The sequence below is a fragment of the Pteropus vampyrus genome, unplaced genomic scaffold (genome assembly GCF_000151845.1).
Source record: "Pteropus vampyrus isolate Shadow unplaced genomic scaffold, Pvam_2.0 Scaffold106, whole genome shotgun sequence".
NCBI lineage: Eukaryota > Metazoa > Chordata > Mammalia > Chiroptera > Pteropodidae > Pteropus > Pteropus vampyrus.
In genome coordinates, this window is record NW_011888887.1 from 1,275,104 (window position 1) to 1,289,304 (window position 14,201).

Genomic DNA, 14,201 nt, shown 5'->3' on the forward strand with positions numbered 1-14,201 from the left:
AAAGGCAAGTCTCAAAAGCAGCTAGAGGATAAAAGATAAATACAGTAAAAGGGGGTTCTTTTTAACAAAAACATTGGGAAGGTAGAACACAATCTGATAACATCTTTACATTGTTAAAAGAAAATAAAATATACACATACGATTGTATACCCAGTGAAAATATTATCCCCAAATGAAGGCAAAATACAAAGACATTTGAACTAAAAATAAGGTAAAAGAATTTGTCTCCAGGAGACCTGTAAGTTCTTCAGCCTGAAGGGAAATGATAGTAAATGGAATCCTGATATCTTAAGAAAGAAATGAGGATAAGTAGAAAGGGAAATTTATAGGGGGAAAAGATAGATAGACAGATGATAGATAGGTAGATGATGAAAGATGATGATGATGATGATGATGATGATGATGATGATGATGATAGATAGATAGATAGATGATAGATAGATAGATAGATAGATAGATAGATAGATAGATAGATAGATGATAGATAGATAGATAGATAGATAGATACTTACATTTCTTTAAAAGATTATGAACTATTACAAATAATAATTTCTAAGGATGTGTTATGGAGTTTATAGCATATGTAGCAAAGGAAAGGATATACTGTTGTAAAGTCTTTAACTGTGAAATAGTATAATATTGTATGAAAGGAAGCTTAAAACAACATCATTAGGAAAAACGCTAATAGTATAACACAAAGTGGTATAACTAAAAAGTCAATACAGCAGATAAAATTGAAAGCTAACAAAAGAAGCACTCCACACAGAAAAGGTCAGAAAAGGAAGCAAAGGGGCAAAAGAACATGTGAGATAAATATACCAAAAACCTATGACATGATAAGAAAATTAAACCTAACCATAGTAATAATTAAATTTAATGGGATAGATTAAACGTAAGTCCAAAATTTCCTTACTGGTTAAAAAGCAAGACACTACACACTTTAAATATAAAGACAGAGACTAGTCGAAAATAAAAATACTGAGAAAAAAGATATACCAACTTCCAGTTTCAGTTCTGAGAGAGAAAGAGTTTAGAAACTGTCAGTCCAATTCTTATACTCTTAGAAAAAGTTGGACAAATTGAAACTCAGTTATTTTTCTTGGACTCATCAGAGCACTGAGATTGCAGGACAAACACACACCGAAATCTGGAGAGTCTGGAGCATCTCGGGAGACAAGGTAAGATCTGCTTACCTGGACAGAAATGTTAGAGCCATAATATACAGGCTGGAACATTTACATGGTAATTTTGACAAGTTGCTAGAGGCTACATGTGGAAGATTAAAATAGTATAAAATAAATATCCAGGAGTCCATACTGACACAAATAAATGATTGAATAAATATACGAATAGGAGAAACAAATCTCCCATGCAGGAAATTCCAAACAATTTATATGAGTACTCTACTCTAAAGGAAGTAGAGAATACATTCCTATTCCAAAAGTATGGGCTGCACGTAGAGGACAGATGGAAAGGGTAGAGAAGGAAGAAAAAGAGAAACTTTATAGTGGAAAAACCTGACACATAACACATCATGCAGGTGCTGAAGATCAAAATTAATAGTGATAAATTCTGCGATAGTACGTACTTTTGATAAAATAAAAATGGCAAATTCTTCTGTAGTTGTCCTGCCAAAAAGCCATAACCACAGCCTATTCATAAGAAAATCTTTAAACAAATCCCAAGTGAGGGACAGTCTACAAAATAACTGACCAGTAGTCCTCAAAATTACTGGTCTTCAAACCAAGAAAAGTATGAGAAAGTGTCACAACCAAGAAAAGCCTAAGAAAATGTGACTTACATTTACAGATAATTTGAAAAGATAGTATAGAGAGTTACCATAAAACCATCACCCAGTCTCCCCTATCTTTATCTTTTTTTTACTATGATACATCTAACTAGATTCAAAATTAAAATTTTATTTAAATACAACAAAAAACCCAAGAAGAAAGTGAATTTCAGAATGTCCTTATTGAGTGGGAGGAGATGCTGCTATTAGGAGAGAAATGATTGAATTAACAGGCCAAAAGCATGAAGTGAGGCCTGTAGAAATATTTTTCCCTCAGTTTTCCCAAACTAAACATTATTTAAGGATTTTAGTATCTAGTAAACTAGCTGAGATGCTTATGGAATGATGGGCAACCTGCACAGGAATAGACATCATGGGCGAGGAGGGTGCTCTTACAGCATAGGGAGGGACATGGTGGGAAGAATCATAAACCCAAGACCTAACCTTGGGAGGACAAAAATCCTAAACGTTTGAGAAGATGGTAAAGAAAATCCTTTCTCTTAAACAGAATACCTCTTTTCAAACAGCCAGGGGACATATTTCTTATAGCCTCAGTGGGGGTACATAAGCAGCCCAGATCAAATTTTATTGCAACAATATGCCACAACTAAAATGTATGAAAAACAAAAATCACTTTCAATATTCAACATGCAAACCCTAAACTCAAGAAAAATGTCATAAGATCATTCAAAAAAAAAAATACCTTCAAAACAAAGAATATGTTAGTAATAGACTATTTTCTAAAATTGATTTTCTAAAAATCAATTCGCCAATAAGATATTAAATTTCTAAGTTCTATGCCCCTAGTGCCTTAGAAAATTATATCTTCTAGAAAATATACAGAACTTTAAAATACACATTGCAAAAAATTTATAAAACTAAAGGAAAAAAATAGATAAATCCACAATCATAGTTGCTGAAATTGACATTTCTCTTTCAGTATTTGGTAGAAAATTAGACGAAAAAACGTTAATAATGACAGGTTTGTATAGCACTATTGACCAACTTATTGCAATTCACATTTAAAGAACATGACATCCAAAAAATAGAAAATATGCTTTCTTTTCAAGTGTAATAGTACATTCAACAGGTTATACTTTAAGCTGGTCCATAAAACAAGTCTCAATAAATATCAAAGGACTGAAATAAAATTAAATATGTTAACTTACAATAACAAATTTTATTAGAAACTAATAAGTATGCCATACTTTTTAAAAACCTCCAAACATGAGAGAGAGACAGAGACAGAGACAGAGACAGAGGAGATAGAGAAGGAGGAGGGTGGGAGGAGACAGGCAGGAAAGGATCACAAGGCAAATTAGAAAGCACTTCAAAATAGATGATAAAATATTAACAAAATATATATTCTACTGAGTCAAAGCAGTTCTTAGAGAGACATACACACATTTAGATTTTTTTTTTTTTTTACGTTCTTTTATCATCTCTCTAGACTTCAGGGAGGAAAAGAGGGAAGGGAAGAGAAATAAGAGATGAGAGTGTTCTTATTTCTTTTTCCACAGCAAAATTATTTGAAAATTCCCTTTTTGCTGGTGTTATATGTGTATGTTTCTATCATCCTCCTTTTTTTTTTTTTAAGGCAAGGCAACCCTTAGTTGATCACACAGATTGCAAGGACCTTGTCAGCTCGAAATCCCTTACTTTTTTATTTTTTACACCTGCAGCTCCTGGATCTTCCTAGGTGGTCTCCCATTCAAGTACTAACCAGGCCCAACCCTGCTTAGCTTCTGAGATCAGACAGGATCAGGCTTATTCAGGATAGCATGGCCATTGACTCTGTCACCCTCTTTTTTGTGATTAAATGGGCTAAGGTCATAACTGATGTTTTATTTTGTATTTTTATGAAATATTTCAAACATTTATATAAAAATAGAATGGTCATGAACATCCACTGTTTATTTTGGCCATGTACTCATAAACAACATTTAGGAAAACGATTTTACATTCATTTATATCATTTTTAAAGATATAGAAAGTATAATTACTATCAAAAAATATTCTATATGTCTTTTCGATTTAGTTTCTCTAATTCCCACCCCAGGTAGAATTAATATTAACATTTATCATGTTCACTCATATTTGTTTTTATTACATATTTATATATTCATTAATATTTTTAAAATATTGAGTTTTAATCTTCACATAAATGGTCATATTGAATATATCATTTTTGAGGTTGCCCCTTTTTTGCTCAAAATATTTTTTGTGAGATTTCACATATTCATTCATAAATATGGCCACATGGTGAGTTTCTCTAAAAGATATAGCTGGGTCATAGATTATGTTACTATCCATCTTGAAGTTGTCAAAAATGTCCTCTATTTCTTTACTACTCTTCAGAATTTGAAAATCCCACATATCTAATCTTGACCAAGGTTGCTCTTGCAAGACCGTTTATTTCTATTCTGATGGATGTGAAACAATCATTCATTGTGGCATTAAGTTGCAGTTTTTGGATTACTAATATATTTGGCATTTTCCATGTTTTATTGGACATTCTGATTTTCTTTTCTGTGAATACATTGTGCATATCCCTTATTTTTCTTTCTAATAGATCCTATGTCATTCTTTTATTGATTTGTTGGAGTGCACATGTCTCTCAAACACTGATTATATCCCTTGGAAATAATTTCTTCTAGTGTGAAGTTTGTCTTTCTCTTTGTTTATGATGTTTAAAAAACAGAAATATTTAATTTTAATAAATATTCTTTGTGTCTGGGCTTTTTAATTTATTTTCTAAGAAATCTTTTCCTAAACTAAGGTCTTAGTAATATTTTTTCTCAAAGTTTTAAGGACTTGCTTTTGACAATTGTTTTAGTCAAGTAGACATTTTATTTTTCTGTTGTTTGAGAAAGGGCTTTAAATTTATGTTCTTATATGAATCTTTATTTTTATCACCACCAATTACTAACTACTCCATAACTTTTTTATTCATTTGCAATGCTACTTCTGTAATATATTATTTCAATATATGTGCAAATTTTTTCTCTATTCTATTTTGTGATTCTGTTAACTCCTGTCACTATCAGTACATACTATATTAATTACTAAAGCTGCAAATGAATCTTGATATCTAGTAGGAGATATCTTTCACATATTGTTCTCCTTCAAAATTATCTTACTTGTTTTCTGTTTCCCAGAGAAATTTTAGGATCATTTTAAAAGATTCTAAAGAACTATTTCAGTTTTGACTGGAAATCAAATTTATAGATTATTTAAGGGAAAATATGTATTCTCATGATATCAATTGGCCTTCCTATCTATATTATTTTTGATATTTAGGTATCTTCATATATTTGTAATTAGTTTGTAACAGTTGGTTATATTATTGCTTGGTTCCTTTCTACATATCTCATAGTTTGTTATTATTAATAATAGGAATATTTTCTATTATATATTTTGAATGAGTTATTAGTTTTGTATAGAAATGCTATTGACTTTTATGTCGACTCTCGGGTTCAAGAGTAGTGCTAATTTCTCTTTTTGTTCTAATACTTTCTATGTAAAATTGAGGGAGGGTTCAATGTAGATATTTTGTTGAAAAATATGAACAGTTTGGTTGGTTACTTTCTAATTTCTATGCCTTTTACTTATGATTTATTCAACAATGCACTGGGTTTTAAGTAGAGAGTATGTCTAAATCATGGTGCCACCTTTCTTGATTAGTAGCCCAAGTAAAAAATAAGACCCAAGGGTGATTGAGTGTTTTAGAAACAGATTACATTTTTTAAAATTTTAAATTCAGATGGTAGTTATCCTTAAACATTTTCTCAAGGTAAGAGGAGAATGGTGAAGATGAGCTTTCTGTATCTTTTCATTCTCTCCCTAAGGAGGTAAGAAAATTATTATAGGTGGACTTGATTTCTTAAAAAAGCGATTTTACTCATCTTAATAACCTATGTAATTTTCCATCATAATATATAGCAAGAAACAATAGGGGCCTTGAACCTGAGTGACATTTCTTTAAATTCACACAGAGCACTTGGTTAGTTTTCTTCGGTAATCAATTGCCCAATTTAAAAATTCTTATTTCACCTTCTCTTGAAAATCGGGAGATGAGGCAACATTAGGTAGGTATATATTACCATATGGCAGTATTCTAGCGGATTTAAATAGTATTTCCTCTTCAAATGGGGCGTGCATTCTCTTGTTTGCCATTATCTCAACTACCGCTTTGGCTTCTTTCATATTGAGACAATGTGTCACTTGACAATTTTTATCCCAGCTCACTTGCCCACTCGCCCTCCTGCCCTTTCTCTCTCTCCCAATCCCCCTCCCCTTTTTATTATGACAGAGTCAAGAAAATCAGCTTCTTTCATTTCTACTTCACATCTGCTATATGCATTGAATGTTCTAACCCTCTTGTAGGATTTTCTTATATAAAACACTTCTCTTTTACCAAACCTCCTCCTTTCTGAACACAGATGATCCAGTTCAGTGGCAGCATGTACCCTTTTGGAATCCATCCAATTCTGGTAGAACATACCCTCCGTCTATCTAACAACACACATTTCCCCAGTTTCTCAGTCTCTACTCCGTTCTAGTTTAATCAGTTTCTCATGTGACTAACTTTTTAGTAGTTCTGCCTCCGTACAGCTGACCAGAAACCCTGATTTGTTTTTGCTTCTGTGCTCTGGTTATTGGTGGTGACCTGGGAGATCCCATTCATTCAAACAACAGCTGCAGTTTAACTAAAGTGCATAAGGCTTATGGACCTACTCTTTCAAATTTGAAATTCTCTTGTGTTCATCCAGGTTGTCTCCTAGAATGTGAATTCATAGGAAGCTCAAATATGAGGTAGCTTTTCTCATAAGGTTATATATTTTGCCTGTTATATATTTCATACAAAAGGATTCTCACACACATAATACTCACCTTAAATTTAATTTCATCCCTTTAACCCCTTTAAATATGTTCAGTAATTAGCCTTGCCACTTATTATTTATTTGTAGACCAGTGTCATTTTCTAACTTAGTTGTTCCTTATAACTTGCAAAAATAATTTGTACCTTTAATCTTGCTTTATATATCACTTTTTCCAACCTCTTTTTCATAATCTTATCCATTGTTCTTCTCTGAAGTTCTTGTATGTGTACACAGCTCTTAGATAATGAGGTGCCAAGGCTGACATGGTGACCCAGCATCATTCTAAACAGCTATTCCGAGAGGGCCCATTTCATCCCAGCTCTGTGATGTTGGGCTTTTTATTTTCTCTTCCAAGTAATAATAGAAGTTTTTTCTCTTTCCCAGTCTCTCTACATTATTTTAAATCACTCACTAAACAAGTTTCACACTAGATAGCTTTCTTCTTTCCTTTTTTGTTCAATTATACTTTCTGACATTTATAAGTCAGAAAATATTTTTATTTTGTCATCTCATATCTTCTCACATGCTGCATAAGCCTTATGTACTTTTATATTATTCACTTACTATAAATGTATTTGCTAGTATTATACGGTCTTTTGTGGACACTGGGAAACTTATTTTGTTAAATAAGTTTTTACCTCAAGACACCTACAGACTGTGCAAAAATACTCTTTCTATAAGATTATAAATATTAGAAAGAATAATATTTACTAGAATCCATACTCTGAATTTATATATTCTTGAATAATTTTGTAATATGATAAAATGGTCAGTTTCAGTTTTATGTAGCTCTTAGGCCTTATTCAAAAATTTGAAAGGCTAAAATAAATAGCAACTAACTTGAAAAAAATTTAAATAATTAATACTTGAAATTATTTTAAAAATTTTTCAGTTACAATGACATTCAATACTATATTAGTTTCAAGTGTACAGCATAGTGGTTAGACATTTCTAAAACTTATGAAGTGATTTCACCGATAAATCTAGTATTCACCTGGTATAATACATAGTTATCACAATATTATTGACTATATTTCCTATGCTGTACTTTATATTTTGTATATGTCAACTTGTGAATACTTAAATCTCTAATGTATCACATCTTGATATTAATTTTAATCATATTTTCTGTTCCTAAACAATATTCCAATTGAAACATCTCCTCCTCCTTCATTATAAATATAGTAAAACACTATATGAGAATTTGTGGGCCTCTGTTAGGTTTACACACTCTAATACAATCTTTGAGATCTTTCTTTTGAATTCTAAAACATTTCAATACAAAATAAAGTTAAAACAATGAAGACTGGCATGCAATAACTAAATGGATTATAATTGATTTTTCTATTTAATATCTAAATCAAGTTACTTAGATTATTTTCATCTCTAATGTAAATACTTTTTAAGTTATTATCATGTAATACTTGCTTATATTAGAGTCTTGCTTTTGCCTATTTGTGAAATGTCTTCATTATTCAATTTTTAATATCTATTTTTCCCTTCCTAAGATCTAGAAAATGTTTTCAAGGAATCCACAAAAATGTTAAAGTTGATTTTAACAAATTAGTGTGTAGGTTCAAATTATTTCATGTAAAAACATGTTGAGAAGAAAGAAATTGTGTGAAGAATTGTAGTGGCTGTGTTTGGGTAGAAAGCAGATATGAAGTTTATAATGGAAGAAATAATAAGTAAGATCTCTGTGTTGCTCCTTCTCAAACTCAATGACAAAAGGCAGTGTCACAAACACATAAAGTAATTTTGGGGAACAAGGGGAAGGAACCAAATCAGCAATGTATCTTTTCCTATACCTGTTATTTGCCGTCTCTGGCTATTCCATGTTCTCCCAGACATAAACTTCCTACTTCCTCCACCCCAGTGTGACAGGCCCATTTGTTATCAGTGACCTTAGTGAACATCCAGTCTAGGTCAGAGATTTTCCACTTAAGGAACTATAAATTCTACAGGAGCACCAGATGAACGTTTTTCTTTTTTGCTGGAGGATGAAGAAATATTTGTTGCTAGGGATCACAAAAGAATTACTAGAAAACTATTTTTCTTTTCCTTCGAAAAAAATATGAAATTCAAATCTTATAACTTAATATGATTAATTGATTATTTTTGGCTAGTATTATAAGTTAATTGGCTAATAAAAAATTCAACATTACTAATTGGTAAATAACATTTTTTGGAGTCAGCCTGGAATTATTTTCACATTCCACTATACTAGCTTCTGTGTCTAAGTTCCTTCATCTGAAAATAAGTAAAGTTAGAGTTTCTACCCTAAGGCTATTTTGAAAATTAAATGAGACAGTGCTTATAAAGTGCTTAACAAAATGTCTGCAACATTGTAACCTTTCAATACATATTAATTCATTACAGTTATTATTACTTCAGAATTTTTTTTTTATATATTCACCAAAGGGCATTTCAGGATTGCACTGTGATATGTTAGCATTTGTTTCCTTCCTGGGTATATTATCTCATAAGTAACAATAGTAAACATAAACTAATTACAGGTAAAGATTAGTTATAAATAGCAAAATAAAGGTAGCCATATTTCACAATTATTAATACAATACTAAAATTGATGACAGAACAGAGCTCAGTACAAACATATAGATTCTTCACAAAAGTTGCAGACTTTCTGGGTCAAAAGGAGTCAAAATAATAGTTACAGGCTATTGAGTAGTTAACTCAGAAATCAAAAACAGTAGGAAGTATCCACAATCCTTTCAAATATGCTTCAAGCAAGGTAGACATTTAATTAAACTAAAAGATTTAATGACTTTTCTAAAATAGGAAGGAAGATGCTAGAAAGTGTCATTATTATGTTATGTCAGTATGCTGAAATTCTCCAAACAATGCCTAATGATCATTTGCTGATTAAAGATTAATCACCTTGGATGAAAAAAAGTCTATTAAATTTTGATAGTTATGACTTTTTTATGGAATTATCCTTTTTAGTGAAATATTTTAGAACAATATTTCAATTTTCAGGGTAAGAAGAAGAAATTGCACAAACTATGGCTTTTAGACCAAGATTCTAAAAGAAGGTAAAGAATATCTCAATTTATTATGGAACTATAGTTTACTTGAGGTCTGTATAAAAAGAAGACATTCTTGCTAATGGCAATATTATCCCAGGATCACAAAGAGGGACCTACCATTTATTATGTTAAATGTACCAATTGATGAAGAGATTGGATATAATGTATATCTCTCTCCAGACAAGTATAACAATAAGAAATTTGATCATGCCATATTTGCAGGGAGAACAACATGTAAGGATAGGTAAAGGAGTAATATGAGAGGTAATTTGATTTGGTGAACTCCAAATGACTTCGGAAACTGCACATGAAATTTTGATGAGTATTCACAGCTAGGATGGAAAAGCCAAAGATCAGGCTCCATACTTCTGGCTGCTTGCTTTTCTTTTTCTTTTCCTAATGCCATCAAAGATGCATTCAGTCTTTTTAAAAGAAAAGTCTCATTGAAGTAAAACTTAATATATTAAATAATGTAATACCACTGTTTATAAGCTCACATTTGTCAGCTTTAATTTGTCTTTCTTCTATATGTAGAAAAGATATACTCATTATCTCTGTTCTTTACAAAACAAGTTTGAATTTCTATGAGGTCAGCAAGTTGGATAAGAACAAGTAATATGAAGTATAGAGATACTTCCTTTAAAAAGCAAATTAAAAGCTTAAATAAATGGTAATTGAACAACATAATATAAAGGCAGCCAAAGATGAGTCTTTTCAAAACTCTAATCATAGAAGCAGCATACTTCAATTATTCGAGAAAGAAGTTCATATTACAGAAATAACACATAAAATATTCTTTTATGCAATCAAGATAGTCAATGATCCCCATCTGTCTCCAGAACTAAATCTAAATTCCTCACAATGGTCTAAATTTACCTACTTCTTACCATTTCCCCAATCAAACACTTATTCAAAGAAAACTGTTTAATGCATTATCCCTGAAAATATTTGTGCGTGTCCTGATTTTACTATTTTGTCACACTTTATGTCTTTTTAAATGTCCGTCATTTGTCTCCATACTCAGCTAAAATCTACCTTTTCCTCACAGTACAGGTCGACTCATTCCATCTTTAAGATTTCTTCTATCATCTCATCCCATGGAATTCTATCCCTCTTTTAATTTACCCCAGCACTTATTAAGATCTACATCATTAACCTGGAACTAGCTCTAGGACAAGGATCTTGAAGAACTTATCTTTAGAGCACTGATATTTAGTACATTATGCTTTGTATATAGACAGATATATAGATAGATATATAGATATATAGATAGATATATGTAATAATCATATTGTAGGTAAGGACGCTGTTGATAAAATAAAGTGTAATAAAGTTTTATATCCAGATATTCTACTTATAGGACATTCTACAAGGAATACTCCTTGACAAGCCTAGAGAATTCTAAAGTGAACTATATGTGGGTAATATTTCCTTTATTCTAAATCCTACTGTAAGAAGGTTGTACGTTTTTAGAAGATGGAGAGAAAAAATTGTAGAAAATAAATTGAATTTTGTATATTGACTTATAAAGCATCTAATGAGAGATTATTATGTGCTAGGCACCAAGCTAGATACTATTTGGGGGGTGGGAAACCAGCGAATACAGAAAATTTAACTATCTTTTTTCTTCAAAATGGCTTTGTCCTCATTTATTTTTGTCCCATTCCATGTTATCAGTCCTACAAATAGAGAATAAACAGATTAGAAGAATGCATAGACTTTCTGACCATGATATAGGCTATGTTCTTCAGTGCCTGTAGCTAACTTTAGCTCTAAAAGATATATATAGTGTGTGTATGGTTGCTGATTCTTACAAATTAAATAAATAGAAAATAATTTAAATAATCATATTTTGTATTATATGTGAAGTAAATAATTTCCCACCAAATTACTTAATGAGGAAACCTGCAAAACAATAAGCATGTAATTATTAAATAAGTACTGAGCTTGCAGCAGTGAGAATAGAGGTAAATGAAAGACAAAAAAAAAATTTAATAATATTCAATGAAAAGTGTGTGGCTTATACTTATGTAATTGTTTCATAGCCAGAAGCAAGTGCCATTTTCAGATGACAAGAAGAGACTCATTTTGCCACATAAAAATTTAACCCTCCTCCCATCACTAGAGCAGGGGTAACATTTATGTCTGCAGCATAAAACAGGACAAGACACAAGTGGAGCAGAGAAGGCAAAAAACCCACATGAATATGGAAGACTCCTTTAGTTGGCCATATAATGCATTCATTCAGATGGCTTTGAAGGTCAAATATCCAAAATAAAAAATCAAACTCTGAATTACATAAGGTACATTTCAGTCACAAAGAATTTTTTTTAAGTACATTAAATAATTAAATTTTTGCAGTTAGGGTTGTTAATAGAGGATGTGGCACTGAGACAACTCAAAGCTTCCATCACATAATTTCTTCTATGCTTAAATGGACATATTTTAAATGAAATAAACTTTCTGATCATCCAAATTATAAATATGCTAATAATATATTGTATAGACAAAGCATTTGTCATTAGTATAAACATAAAGTCACTGTAGCTACTTTTAAACAAAAGGAGAGTTTTTAGCTCATGAATTCCTGGAAAGTCAAGAGAATCATCTTTAGAAGCCATAAGAACAGAAGCAAAACCCATATTACACTAGCATAACCCCAGTAGTAACCTATTTCCCTGACATTTCACACCCTCCAAAGCAGAGCAGTGTTTGCTACATTTAGAATATGCCACCAATTCCTTTCTTAGAGTACAAGGTATATGTGCTCATGCATGTGTGCATGTGTGTATATATAATTAAATATCTATATATAACCTATATATATAGATATTAAATTTATATAGGCCTCCTTCAACAGTGAGGGTTATGGTAGTTCTCAATACAGTCTTCGTTTGATGTTTTCATAAAAACCTGAGTAAAGAGAACATTCCAGATATTGTTTATATATATATTTGGGATGGGTAAAGATAGGAAAAAAAGCAAGTTTATTTGTGGTTTATTTACATGTTATAAGAACCATCTTTGATATCTTCATCGCACTCTGCCCTGAAAATATTTAGATTGCACTTGAAAGGAGAAGAGTCAGGCAAATTGAGATATGTAGACCTGGTGGAAGTGTGCAGGGCCTGTGCAGTCTGTTTCTTATCCTTTATTCTTCTAACTTAGGCAAAAATCATTTTGCTATATGTAGAGGAATGTTGTCAAGGGTTAAAAGGGAGAAAATACTAAATTAAGGATATAATGTGCAGGCAATTACAAAAATTGAAACTAAAAGAAGTGGGAGACCCAGGAGAGTTAATGTCTTTAAGATTCATGAAACATACTCTGAGATTAAACCCTGATTTCTGAGGAAAAAAGGATTAACTACATTCTAATTCAACAAAATGTTTTTTCATCCAATTTAAATTTCATTCTATACAGAAAAATATTTTTGCTTTACACCCAAAAATGTGTTTATATATAGACATTTTCTTTTGCAATTAAGCAAGTGCTAGCAATTGTAAGCGATGGTGTGCTTTTTTCCATTCTTATTTCTTTCTAGTACTTGTCTCGAGTAATTTATCCTTCTTGTGATATAATTCTCAAAAGGAAGACATAAGAGACTTTGCTGTGATAATAAATTGTTTTTTATCCTTTTTGTTGCTTTTTGTTTTGTTTTACTTCTGTTATCAAACCTGTTTAAATTTACTATGTATTTTTAGAAGAAAGATTTTGAGAAGTAACATTTTTCAGGTGAAAGGGGTTAAACTATATTACAAACATCAAAAAATCTACAGCTTACCAAATTCAATCAGTAAATAATGTAAAATATTTTGTTTTTTGGTAACAATATTATATATTGACCATATTCAATTTAGACAGACTTCTGGCACATCAAAGAGTAAGAGTGGTCTCCATTATTTCAAGTCCTATGGAATGTATTTGTTTAAAAATGTTTTACAGTGTATAGTTTTAGAAAATGAAGATGACTATTTGGATAATGAAAAACATTTTAACAAAAGAAAGTATAATGAAAAATGTGCATCTAGAATTAACTTTTGGCCTAAGTGTGATTGTTACTCTGATAAAAACATAAAGGCAATTAGATTTACAGATATTGATAACTGAGCAGACAACCCCTCTCCCAACTAAAATGCATTTTGTTCATAGATATTGATATACCTACTCGAGGCGAAAAGATCTGGTGAAGTCCTCCTGGTCTGTCTTGGCCAACAACACTACCTACTAAATAAGAAGATAGAATTGGTCCTTAGATATGTCTGACTCATGTTTCCACTATGAAACATGACGATTATTACCAAATTGTGCTATTTTATTATAATATCTTCCTCAAAAAAAAAGCAAAACTACAGCAATCACAATATGCCCTCCTATTATTTAGGCAGAGGAAGACTACTTTCTTTATTAATTATTGATTTAAATAATTTTGTCTGAGAGCTTTCAGAGGGCTCTCTAAGTTACACAGTAGTCTAGCAGACC

At 31.2% G+C, this 14,201-nt stretch overlaps 1 pseudogene; it reads right to left on the minus strand.

The window, feature by feature from the left end:
- Window positions 1–3,462: 3,462 nt before the first annotated feature.
- On the minus strand, window positions 3,463–3,582 carry LOC111743080 (annotated as a pseudogene).
- Between the last annotated feature and the right edge of the window lie 10,619 nt (window positions 3,583–14,201).